Raw genomic sequence first — 12,459 nt, 5'->3', positions numbered from 1 at the left:
ATCAGTCAATTTGATTTAGACCAGCTAAAATAATCTTATGTAACAGAAAATTACTCCTCCTCAACAATTTTTGCATAAAATCCAAAATATCCCAAGTTCAGGGTTGAAACTGTTTCTGCCTACCTCAAAAGAAGCATTCTGCTTACATACATAATAAGATTCTTGTGCATCTAGGTTAAGCATATTCCAAATTTGAGGGTCTTTTCATAACACCTTATTACTGTGAAAAGGGTGATGGCCATTATGTCAGACACAGTGACACAGTGTGGGTAAAAATGGCCATTTAAAAAAATATTTTATTTATTTGTTTGACAGAGAGAGATCACAAGTAGGCAGAGAAGTAGGCAGAGAGAGGGGGAAGCAGGTTCCTTGCTGAGCCGAGAGCCTGATGTGGGGCTTGATCCCAGGACCCTGAGATCATGACCTGAGCTGAAGGTAAAGGCTTAACCCACTGAACCACCCAGATGCTTCATCAGTCTGCTCTTGATAAGAAAATACAAATAGTTGTTTTCTCTCCACCTACCTAGAAAAACCAGTTTTTATGTCATGCCTTTATCAGATCTTTAACATCCCTCATCCTATGTAGGCACGTGCTTTAAAACTTTCTAAGGTTTTAACAAATTTCCCCAAGATTTAAATCAGGAACAAAGTCTTTATTAATTAGGTTTGCTTTTTTGGTATGTAACGTTCCGGTTCTGGCTATTGAAGTGTTATGTATCACAGAATAACTGAGTTTCCTTGTCAATCGTATCATAGTGAACTCTCTTATCAGATCATTAGCCATGACTCTTCTGAGTTTTTGTCATTTATAATTGTTCTAATTCTCTTGTAAAACGAGTCTCATTTTCAAAGAGGTTCATATAAAGGACTTTTAGGACAGATACAGGTATTCAGGTTATTTAAAAATCCTAAAACTGAAATGGGTAAGAACTTCCAGAACTAAGTAAAAGCTGCATTCAAACTGAACAAGAATCAGTAATGTGGGACTAAATGAACTAAAAAGACGATTATAGTTTTGTGATCCTTGTTTGAAAAACATTGCTGGTTCCTTAATATTCACTCTTCCTGGTTAAGGAAACAAGATTTCTATGACTAAACAGAAACATGATAAAACAATCATTTGTAAGCAGATTAAAGCATTCAACTTTTCTCTCTATCTAAACCCTCTGAAACTCAAAAGGTCTCAGTAAGTATTCCTTCTTCCATGGCAATCAGTGATTTGCCTAAGTTCAATAGGAATCTGTTCTTCTTGTAAGAGGTCACTATTGGAAACATGGGTTATTTTACTAAGACTTTGACTGGAATGTCCTATTTGTAGACATGCATAGATTCAGATATGAACAGACACCTTTAAGGAACTGAGGTTGACTTTGTGAAACCTAGAGCCATATAGCCCCTTGGAACTGTTGGCCTGGTACCTTGCTTATAGAGTTCCCAGCAACACTCACTATGTGAGTAAAGAATGTCACTTCCTGGCAGGTGCAGGAAGCTCAGGATACTTTGGTGACCTCAGGAAGATGAATCTGCCCAAATGGTTAGGTATTGCAGACATGTCTGATGGCAAGTACTTGGCTTGGCTTCTGGTCTGGAGAGGCTACTAAACATTCAGCCTAGAGATTCCTTCTAAGAAGGTCCAGCAAAGCAGATTCTAAAAGATCTATATGATCACTCACTGTTCTTGCTGAGCATATGTAATTAATTAGGCCAGGTTTATTAAAATTGGACTTTTCAAATAAATTAGTCCTGATTTGGCTATCCCTAGAAATAAGTGTTACTTTAGAGAGAAAAATTATGTTTAAATAACCCACCTCTGTGGGGTGGGTGTTAAGTTCTAGACTTGTCTTTAAACGTTTGTTGTATACCTAAGCTAGACAACTTGAGGTAAACTTCAGAGAAGTTGCACAATAGCTCGTTTAGATGATCTGGCTTTTTATTCTGTAGGGATAGTAACAGGACCCCATGGCACATGATTAAGCAACTGGAAAATGGATTGATTCCCCAACAATTGTATAACTTATCACTTTGACCAATTCTATGTGGCTTGGATAATGAAATCATTCCCTCAAAGCCAAAGCATACCCCACTCCATAGGGTTAACTATGGACTTGTGGAGATAATGGATGACCCCTCTTTATGAGTGGATTGAATGATGCACTTAGGGATGCCCTTATCTCCTGAGACAAGTTTTCTTTCACTTACCAGTGATCCTTTGTAATTAGGATATTAATGCATAAACTCAAACAAAGAGGTCTTCTTCTTATTATTATTATATTCTTATTCTTATTATATTATATTCTTACTATTCCTTAGTCATATTTATCCCAGAAGCCACCTCTGTTGAGGTACAGTTGCAAACAAAGGATTTAGCTAAGCTTACAGTAGGGATTCTGGTAAAAGAGCCTCAAAGCTCACCATGGGACAGTCCCTGATTGTAATGACTTCACATCAGGTCCAGAGTGTCTTAGAAACCAAAGGTTCCCAATGGATGATGGAGGCCAACTTATGAAATACCAGCCTACACTTATAAATATGCCTGAAATAATACCTGAAACCTGTCAAACTTTAATCCCATCTACCCTTATGCCTGGACCTGAACATCATACTTATAGAGCATAACTGTTGGATATCATTGATCTTGTTTAGTCTAGTCAACTGGATTTCCTGTAGCTATAATTCACCTCAAGACAGGCCACCCCCCTGAAATAAGCAGGCTTAGAGGAGACGTCAAACATATTGGAAACCTAGAAGTATCCCAACATCTCCAAGACCTAGGAAGAGACCTGGGAAAGACCTGGAAAAACTAAGGAGCATCTTCTGTGCTTTAAAAAGGACCCCCTCAAACCATAGCAGACAGGACCCCACACTGTTCTAAACATCCCTACTGCCCTCAAGGTCTCAGGTGTCACCCAATGGGTCCACCACTCTAGCATAAAGAAGGCTTTCCAGTCAGAGAAATCACACCGGTGGAAAGCCCAACCAGATCCTATGGACCTGCCCCAGCTCCACCTTCAGCGAGACCCCACCAACTAATGGACATCTGTTCACTGTGGTCCCGGGTTATCATCAGCGCAATATCCCTCACCTCAGGGGTTGCTGCTGCCCCTTCTGATGGGACTTTCTCCCAGAAATGTGTTTTTGTTATTGCTTATTGGGCAACGTTAGGAACCTTAAGATTGCTTAATTAATAGAAAACACTGTTACCAGGCAAGCCGCTGCCCAGATACCAGCCTTGCAGGGCTATCAGCCCATAGTAGATGATAATGATGCCCTATAAATCTGGTATTTAAAGTGCAGCTAAAGGGGAAATGGATAAGGGAAAACTGTATTCTAGGATGGCCTACCAAACCAGCAAGGGAATTCCAGTCCCTGCCTCAAAGCCCTTCCAGGTTCTTCTTTCCTACCCCATTTCCCACGTGCACCAGAGGTACCAAGTATGTGAAAGTAGAAGAGTATAAATTACCCTCTTTATCTGTGCTCAGGGCTCAGACCTTTGCAAATCACTCTCCTCTCAGCCTATCAGTGTTAAATAAACCTCCAGTCTTCCAATGTCTCTGAGTGCTGCTTGATTCTTCCATCAGGATCCAGTCCACGTTCCATAACATTTTATTTATTTATGTATTCATTCATTCATTCATTCATTCATGCTTCATGTCAGCTTAATTCCAAATTTTATTTTTTAAGTTTAAAACAGAACAATTACTTTTAAAAAAATAATTAATTTGAGAGAGAGACAGCACAAGCAGGAGCAGCGGAGATGGGGGTGGGAAGGGTAAAGGGAGAGGGAGAAGCAGAGCAGGGAGCCTGCTGTAGGCTCAATCCCATGACACTGGGACCATGACCTCAGAGAAAGCTGATGCTTAACCCACTGACCTGCCCAGTTGTTCCTAGAACAATTGCTTTTTTTTTTAAATTTTATTTATTTATTTGACAGACAGAGGTCACAAGTAGGCAAGAGAGGCAAGCAGGGAGAGAGAGGAGGAATCAGGCTCTCCATAGAGCCAAGAGCTGATGTGGCGCTTGATCCCAGGACCCTGGGATCATGACCTGAGGCAAAAGCAGAGGTTTTATTTTTTATTTTATTTTATTTTTTTATTTTTTATAAACATATATTTTTATCCCCAGGGGTACAGGTCTGTGAATCACCAGGTTTACACACTTCACAGCACTCACCAAAGCACATACCCTCCCCAATGTCCATAATCCCACCCCCTTCTCCCAAACCCCTCCCCCCAGCAACCCTCAGTTTGTTTTGTGAGATTAAGAGTCACTTATGGTTTGTCTCCCTCCCAATCCCATCTTGTTTCATTGAATCTTCTTCTACCCACTTAAGCCCCCATGTTGCATCACCACTTCCTCATATCAGGGAGATCATATGATAGTTGTCTTTCTCAAAAGCAGAGATTTTAACCCACTGAGCCACCCAGGCGCCCCAACAGTTGCTTAAAAAAAAATTAGGGGCACCTGGGAGGCCCAGTTGGTTAAAAGTCTGTCTTTGGCTCAGGTCATGATCTCAGAGTCCTGGGATCAAGCTCCCAGTTAGGCTCTCTGCTCAGTGGGGAGTCTGCTTCTCTTCTTCACTCCCTCTCTGCTGTCTCACTCTCTCTCTCATATAAATAAATAAAGTCCTTAAAAAAATTTTTTTTAAGAGACAGAGGGAGAGCATGCATGAGTGGGGGGAGGAGGGGAGTGGCACAGGGAGAGGGAGAGTATCTTCCGCAGACTCCTCCCTGGGTCTGGAGCCCAACAAAGTGCTCTATCTCATGACCCTGAGATTATGACCTTAGCCCAAATCAAGAAACAGATACTTAATCACCTGAGCCACCCAGGCACCCCAAGTTTTTAATATTTTATTTTCATTCCAGTTAGTTAGTATAGAGGTTTTTCTTAGTTTCAGGTGTAGTGATTTTGAGGTAGTTTTGGGTGTAGGTGAGGTTTTGGTAGGGTGAGATTAGGAGCTGATGACCAAGAAAGAAATCTTGAGAAGCCTTCTATGCAAAATGATGACTTTATTATATCAGGGGGAAAGACCCAGGGGCAGAAAGAGTGGCTGATCCAGGGCTATGCGAGTTGAGGGTATGGAAGAATGGAGGTTTCTGAAAGAACTTTTACATGCTAAAAAGGACCTACATGATATTGGAGGCCTTTGCCATTGACAAGTTAAGGTTTTCCCTCTAGCAAAGCATTAACACTGAGACAGTTGGGAGCTTGCTGGAGGAATGTCACACATATCCCACCCAGGTGTGAGGTAGGGAGGGAGATGGGGGGCTTGAGGGTATCAGCTTGCACTTTGTACTTTCCTAGCCTACTGCTCCCTCATCAACCCACAGTCCATTCATAACCTGGAGCTTATCTGTACAGGTGCACTCCTTAATTTCCAATCCCTGTTTAAACCTTCTCCCTAACTATCTTCTCATTGGTAACCATCAGTTCTCTCTCTCTCTCTCTTTTTTTTTTTTTCCAGTTCTCTCTTCTTAAGAGTCTGTTTGTTGGGGCACCTGGGTGGCTCAGTTGGTTAGCCGGCTGCCTATGGCTCAGGTCATGATCCCAGGGTCCTGTAATTGAGCCCCATGATAGGCTTTCTGCTCAGCAGGGAGCCTGCTTTTCCCTCTCTCTCTCTGCCTGCTGCCCCCCCTTGCTTGTGTTCTCTCCCTCTCTCTCTGTGTCAAATAAATAAATCAAACCTAAAAAAAAAAAAAAAGGGTGTAGCTCTTTGAGCACAAGTTCTTTCCCCATGCTACTTCTTTTTTTTTTTTAATTTTATTTATTTATTTGTCAGAGACAGAGAGAGAAAGAGAGTGAGTGAGCACACAGGCAGACAGAGTAGAAGAGGGAGAAGCAGGCTCCCTGCGGAGCAAGGAGCCCAATGTGGGACTCGATCCCAGGACCCTGGGATCATGACCTGAGCTGAATGAAGGCAGCCCGCTTAACCAGCTGAGCCACTCAGGCGTCCCCCCCATGCTACTTCAATAAGCTTACTAAGTTGCACCATAAAACACGGCAAGAATTCTTTCTTACTGTTTGTGTGAAGGATTCCACAATTTTGTTACCAAAATACCCAAGCCCACTTAAATTGCTTTGAAAAGCCAATGCCCACAGAGTGAGTTTTGATTGGAAAGGAATATCAGTGTTATTCAGGAGGCGAGTCATTTGGGAAGAAGATGGATGCATGTCCAAAAACTAACTCCAGGGGTGTCTGGGTGACTCAGTGGGTTAAGCCCCTGCCTTCGGCTCAGGTCATAATCTCAGGGTCCTGGGATTATGCCCTGCATCAGGTTTTATGCTCAGCAGGGAATCTGCTTCCCCCTCTCTCTCTGCCTGCCTCTCTGCCTACTTGTGATCTTTCTCTGTCAAATAAATAAATAAAATCTTTAAAAAAAACCCAAACACCCAAAACAAACCTAACTCCAAGGATTTTGCCAGGCCTTTGGGTTTTTAAAGGAACTTGAGTGCAGTGAATCAGTAGGAGGGGAACAGAGCAGTCTGACACAGTTCTTGAAAGGCTGCAGACTCACTGGTGCCGCCAATGGACATTATGGAGGTGTCTGGAGGTTGTGTGGGGGTCCCCAGTGGTGGTTGTGCCAGAAGGTGCAATTACCAGTCCTTCTTGGAAACAATGTGTGATGTATAGATGTACGAAGAAGGGTTTAGTCCATCATTCACAGAAAGGTGCACCCCCAAATTTAAAGACTACAAAGTTGGCCAGAGGGGCGAAGCAGGGCTTCTGTGTAAGTTAGAAAAATGTCTTCTAGGTTTGTTCTGTGGCTGCAATGGAATTATCTCCTTCTGTTGTGAGGATTATATACATATATATACATACCAAGAATCAATTAGATGGGGTGCTTTATCAGGAATAGAGCTAATATCAAAGACTAACTTTTTATGACATCAAGAGTTGCCTGCCCAGAGGACAAAGCATTCTTTGACATAGATTTCCTCTTCCCATTCTCCTATGAATATATGTCCCTCGAAATCCCTCCCCTACTTTTGTTAAGTCACAGTGGCATGGAAGCTTCAGTAACCCAACTTGAGCCTCAAGTCTTTCAGGTTCCCATAATTAAGAAATCATTTTTTTCTCCTGTGAATCTGTTTTATATCATTTTAATTATTAGATGACCCAAGGAGTTGAGAGTGGAATGAGGAGAACATGTTTTCCTCTCCTAATATTCCATTCTGTTGTATAACTGAACTCCCTGCTTCAGACTCAAAATATAACAGGAACACAGAGTGGGGGATAAAGAGGAACAGTAGTTTTTGTTTTTTTTAGATTTTTTTTTTTTAAAGATTTTATTCATTTATTTGACAGACAGAAATCACAAGTAGACAGAGAGGCAAGCAGAGAGAGAGAGGAGGAAGCAGGCTCCCTGCTGAGCAGAGAGCCCTATGCGGGGCTTGATCCCAGAACCCTGGGATCATGACCTGAGCCGAAGACAGAGGCTTTAACCCACTGAGCCACCCAGGCGCCCCTGTTTTTTTAGATTTTATTTACTGATTTGAGAGAGAGCACGTGAGATAGAGGAGGGGCAAATGGAGGAGAAGCAGACTCCCTGCTGAGTAGGGAGTCCATTGCAGGGACTCCATCCCAGGACCCCAGGATCAGAACCTGGGCCAAAGGCAGATACTTAACCCATTGAGCCACCCAGGCATCTGGGAACAGGAGCTTCATTGCTTCACCAGCAAAAGAGGCTGTAGCAAGTCAGGGCCTTCAAAACCACAAGCCCACCCAGAGGAAGGGAATGTGGGTTTGTCAGGAGATGCCGGATGATGGCCGATTTCCAGAGGAATTTGTCTGTGCTGCCAACCCTGTTCATCATGCTGTCAGGATGGCACCAGGTTCCTGAACCAAAGGGCTGAGAAGTGAGGAGAAAAGGTTTGTGGAGAAGAGACAGGTTACTTATTATTATTTTTTAAGATTTTATTTATTTATTTGGCAGACACACACACTCACACACACACACACACACATACACACAGAGCGCAAGCAGGGGAAATGGGAGAGGTAGAAGGAGGCTTCCGGCCTGGGGTCATGACCTGAGGCCAAGGCATAGTCTTAAGGACCCAGACACCCAGGCACTCCAGGTTACCTCTTTTGAAATGAAGTCTCACCGATGGATTAATCTAGCTGCCTTTTCTTTACTTGTTATACTTGATGCTTTAAGTGGTTTTCATTTCAGTCACCAGGACAACTGTTGCAAGAACAACTTCATTTTTTACAGGGAGAAAACACTTAATGTTTTCTAGAATGGGTAAAATAAAGAAAAAATGTAACATCCAATTTTGCTGAGAATGCTGAGAAGTAGAATTCTCACATATCACTAGTGGGTGGGTAAAAAGTAGATGCACTGTGGAAAACTGTGTGGCAGTTACTTGTGAACATAAACATCTACATCCTGAAGGGGAATATTTTGTTACCCGAAAATATGTCTCTTCGGCCTGAGTATTATTTTAGGCTGCTTATTTTATTTTATTTTTCTAAAGATTCTTAAATATTTATTTGACAAACACAGACACAGCAAGCAAGGGAATGAACACAAGAGGGAGTGGGAGAGGGAGAAGCAGACCTCCCACGGAGCAGGACACTGGGATCACAACCTAAACTGAAAAAGCAGAAGATCAACGACTGTGCCACGCCAGCTGGGCTGGTTGTGTAAAATAAAAGGAAGATAAAGGAAGAGCTTTGAAATCCTGTTTACTTTGAAAGAGGCATTTGCTTTTATACGGGAAAGTTCGGTCTGTCAGGGGTCTCCCTCTGTGTAACAGAAAGAGAGAGAAGGAACCAGTCTCCAGAAACTCTGATGGTGGAGAAGGCAGGGCTCAATCTCTGCTCCCAGCCCCAGCCTTGGTTCCCCTGCTTGGCCTGCTCACCTCCCCAGTTGGTTTGGGGGAAAACATTACTGTTGTGTTAATTAAGGGCTCCAGGTGATTCTCAGTGAGGCCAGGGGGGAGCCCAAGGGTTTTCGGTGGTTTTCTGAGAGTGGGTTTGCAGCTTTGGTCCTGGAGAGGTGACAGGGTCTCTGCTCCCTGAGTCTGGGAGGGTCGGGTCCCTCCAGCCCTCGGTTCTGATGCTGACACTGAAATTGTGAGTGGCGGTGGCAGGGGACCCCTCCCTCCCCACAAAGCAGGTGAGGAAAATGCAGGGTTGGGTGTCCTCAAGGGAGCTCACAGTTTCTGAGCTGCTCCGGACACAAAGGACTGGGAAGTTGGGCCTTTTCTGCATCTCCGAGTCCTGCCCGCGGGCTAGCGGTGAGGAGAAGGAGCTCTGTTGCTGGATTTCAGGGCATTTTCTCCAGATGCAGCTGTGATTTCCCCACAGATCCCTCATGAGGACGAAATCTAGAGGTGGAGGTGAAGGCAGAAATGGCCGGTTCTCAGGTGAGCCTGGTGTCCCCGCAGAGCAGAGCCGTGTCCTCTGTTTCTCCACAGACCCTCTTGTTTAGAAGGTACAGATGCAGATGCCTCAAGTTGGGGTGCTTTTCGCTTCTGCGTTCACCTGTTTTTAAGATCTGGTCAGAAGTGATACTCACGGTTAGGTCTTTAGAGTGCTTCTCCATGTCCCAGAGCCTTCTGTCCTGTCTCCAACCTGGCTTCGATAGGGCATCAGTCGTTGTCACTTTGAATTAAAGTCTCGGGGTGCCTGGGTGGCTCGGTGGGTTAAGCCTCTGCCTTCGGCTCAGGTCATGATCCCGGGGTCCTGGGATCGAGCCCCGCATCGGGCTCTCTGCTTGGCAGGGAGCCTGCTTCCTCCTCTCTCTCTCTCTGCCTGCCTCTCTGCCTACTTGTGATCTCTGTCTGTCAAATAAATAAATGAAATCTTAAAAAAAAAAAAAGAATTAAAGTCTCACGAGGAGTGAAAATATCCCATTGGTGGCAGATCCAGAGGGAAAGGGGTCGAGTCCGAGATTCCTGTGGCTGATGAGGTCTGATCCTGGGATGTCAGGGAGGGAAATTATTTCTCATTTGGGCTTATCGTGCAGCCAGGGAGTAAGGAAATGCGGACAGAAGCTCGGTGGGTTTAAGTCCAGAAAAACTTGGAAAGTTCTCATTCAAAGAAAGGGTGTGTGTGTGTGTGTCTCCATCTTTAGCACGTGAAAGAGATATTCTACTTAAAATCCACTAGAGGAGGGTGCCTGGGGGCTCAGTCAACTGCTGTTGATTGCAGCTCAGGTCTCCATCTCAGGGTCCTGGACTGGTATCCCTCCTTCTGGCTCTGTGCCCAGAGGGGAGGCCCCTTGACATTCTCTTTTTCCCTCTTCTGCTGGTCTCCATCTCCTCTAAAGTTTAAATAAATCTTGGGGGGGCGCCTGGGTGGCTCAGTGGGTTAAGCCGCTGCCTTCGGCTCAGGTCGTGGTCTCAGCGTCCTGGGATCGAGCCCCACATCGGGCTCTCTGCTCCGCAGGGAGCCTGCTTCCCTTTCTCTCTGCCTGCCTCTCTGCCTATTTGTGATCTCTGTCTGTCAAATAAATAAATAAAATCTTTAAAAAAAAAAAAAAGTTTAAATAAATCTTGGGGACCAAGAGGGGTTTAGTTGATTGAGCCTGCTTTCTGCCTCCAGCTCAGGTCGTGATTCTGGGGACCTGGAATCCAGCCCCACATTGGGCCCCCAATGGGCCAGCATCCTCCTCTCCCTCTCCATCTGCCTGGTACAGCCTCTTTGTGCTCTCTCTCATGCTCTCTTTGAAATAAATAAATACAATCTTTAAAAAAAAATTTATTTATTTGTTAGTAAAAGTGAGAGACAGCACAGGCAGGCTAAGCATCAGGCAGAGGGAGAAGTTCCCCACTGAGCAAGAACCCCAATGTGGGAGGCATTCCCAGGACCTTGGGTGGTGGCCTGAGCCAAAGGCTGAGGCCCAACTTACTGAGCCACCCAGGCATTCCACTAAATAAAATCTTTAAAAAGAAGATTATAGAAATCTTTGGGAATTAAAATTAAAAAAGGACTAAACTATTACTAGCACAGGGACGCTGTGCCGTCTCAGTGAAGTGTCTCTGTCAGTTGCATGGGGTCCCAGATGTGGGTCCATGATTGGCTGGAAGCCCATCCAGCAGCACTGATGGAATTCCCCTGAGGTAGAACATAGGCTGGAGAAGTTTGTTGAATATCTAAGAGATTAGCAGGCAGGAGGGCACAGGAGAGCTTGTCTGCAAGGAGCAGGGGTTAGTTCTTAAAGGAGGAAGGTGAGGAGTTCTGGGAAACCTGTGGAACTTGCTTCTTTCTGGTCACTGTACCTGGTTGTCAGAAGCGCATTGGTTCATTAGGGCCTTGGGAATTTGGAGAAGGGTTTCCTGCTGGGCCTGTCTGGACTCAGCCAAGGGGTCACTGGGGGCCTCACTGCTTTGCTCAAGCCTGCTTGCCTAAAAAGAGTCCCTACAGATCATATAGTGATTGAATTGTGTATATATGTCCACTGTATTTCCCAAATTAGATTTACATTCTGCATTCCTACTTTCACTCCCCAGGAAAGCACCAGTGATGGTGTGTCTTTTGATGTGCATTAGGCGCTGATAACATTTGTTTCCATTGAGCTTGATGAGGGAGCAGGAGGCTGGCTGAGGACAAAGCAAAAGCTGGCGCCTTGCACCCCCCCTTCCATCCGCTCCCCTCCATAGGTGTGGCATTCCTCAGGCACCCCTGACTGCCATAAAATGATAAATAGTTAACTTGCTAGGATCACAGTCCAGCAAGACTGGAGTCTCCCTTGGTTTGCAAATGTCCTTGAGATTTACAAACAAAGAAGTTACCTTATCAATAGCCCAAATTCCAAAGACACAGAACTCAGTTTCTCAAGCCTAATGTCACCCTCCCCTCCACAAAAACCGAAGGAGGTGGAGGTAGAAGGAAAAGTAAATAAAGTTAAATTTCTTCTAAACCTAAATCTCATTAACAAGGATGCTTGATGGCAGGAATGTAACATTCCACCAGGAGACTCTCAATTGTCTTTACTTGATAGTAACCAGGCCTTCAATATCCTGATAGTATTCTTTGCCCCAATAGCCCTTCTGAATACCCCTTTGTCCTCACCTACCCAACTCCTGCGTATATAACCAACCACCCCTCACAACCTGGGGCAGCCGCATCTCTGCCTGCCCACGGGCCCTGTCCCCGTGCTCTAATAAATCACCTTTCGCACCAACGACGTCTTAAGAATTCTTTCTTTAGTCGTCGGCTCCGAACCTCCTCACCCCACCGAACCTGACTTAGGTTCTGGGACTTCATCAAGCTGATGTGAACTTCTTTTTATTAGCTTGGTGCTGTCTGCCAGATCCTCCCCTGAAATGTTCCTATTTTCCCTCCTGTCGTTTGTAAGGAACATGGGATACTGAGGAATATGCAGGAATGATGAGGGAGTAGGAGGCTGGCTGAGGATGGAGCAGGGGCTGGCGCCTTGCACCCCCTCTCCACCCACTCCCCTTGGTAATATGTGTGACATTCCACAGGCACCCCTGACTGCCCTAAAAGAA

Source organism: Mustela putorius, unplaced genomic scaffold (assembly GCF_011764305.1).
Source record: "Mustela putorius furo isolate JIRA1106 unplaced genomic scaffold, ASM1176430v1.1 tig00000196_pilon_pilon_pilon, whole genome shotgun sequence".
Classification (NCBI taxonomy): Eukaryota; Metazoa; Chordata; class Mammalia; order Carnivora; family Mustelidae; genus Mustela; species Mustela putorius.
The sequence above is the reverse complement of the archived record's forward strand: the minus strand, read 5'-3'. Positions refer to the sequence as shown.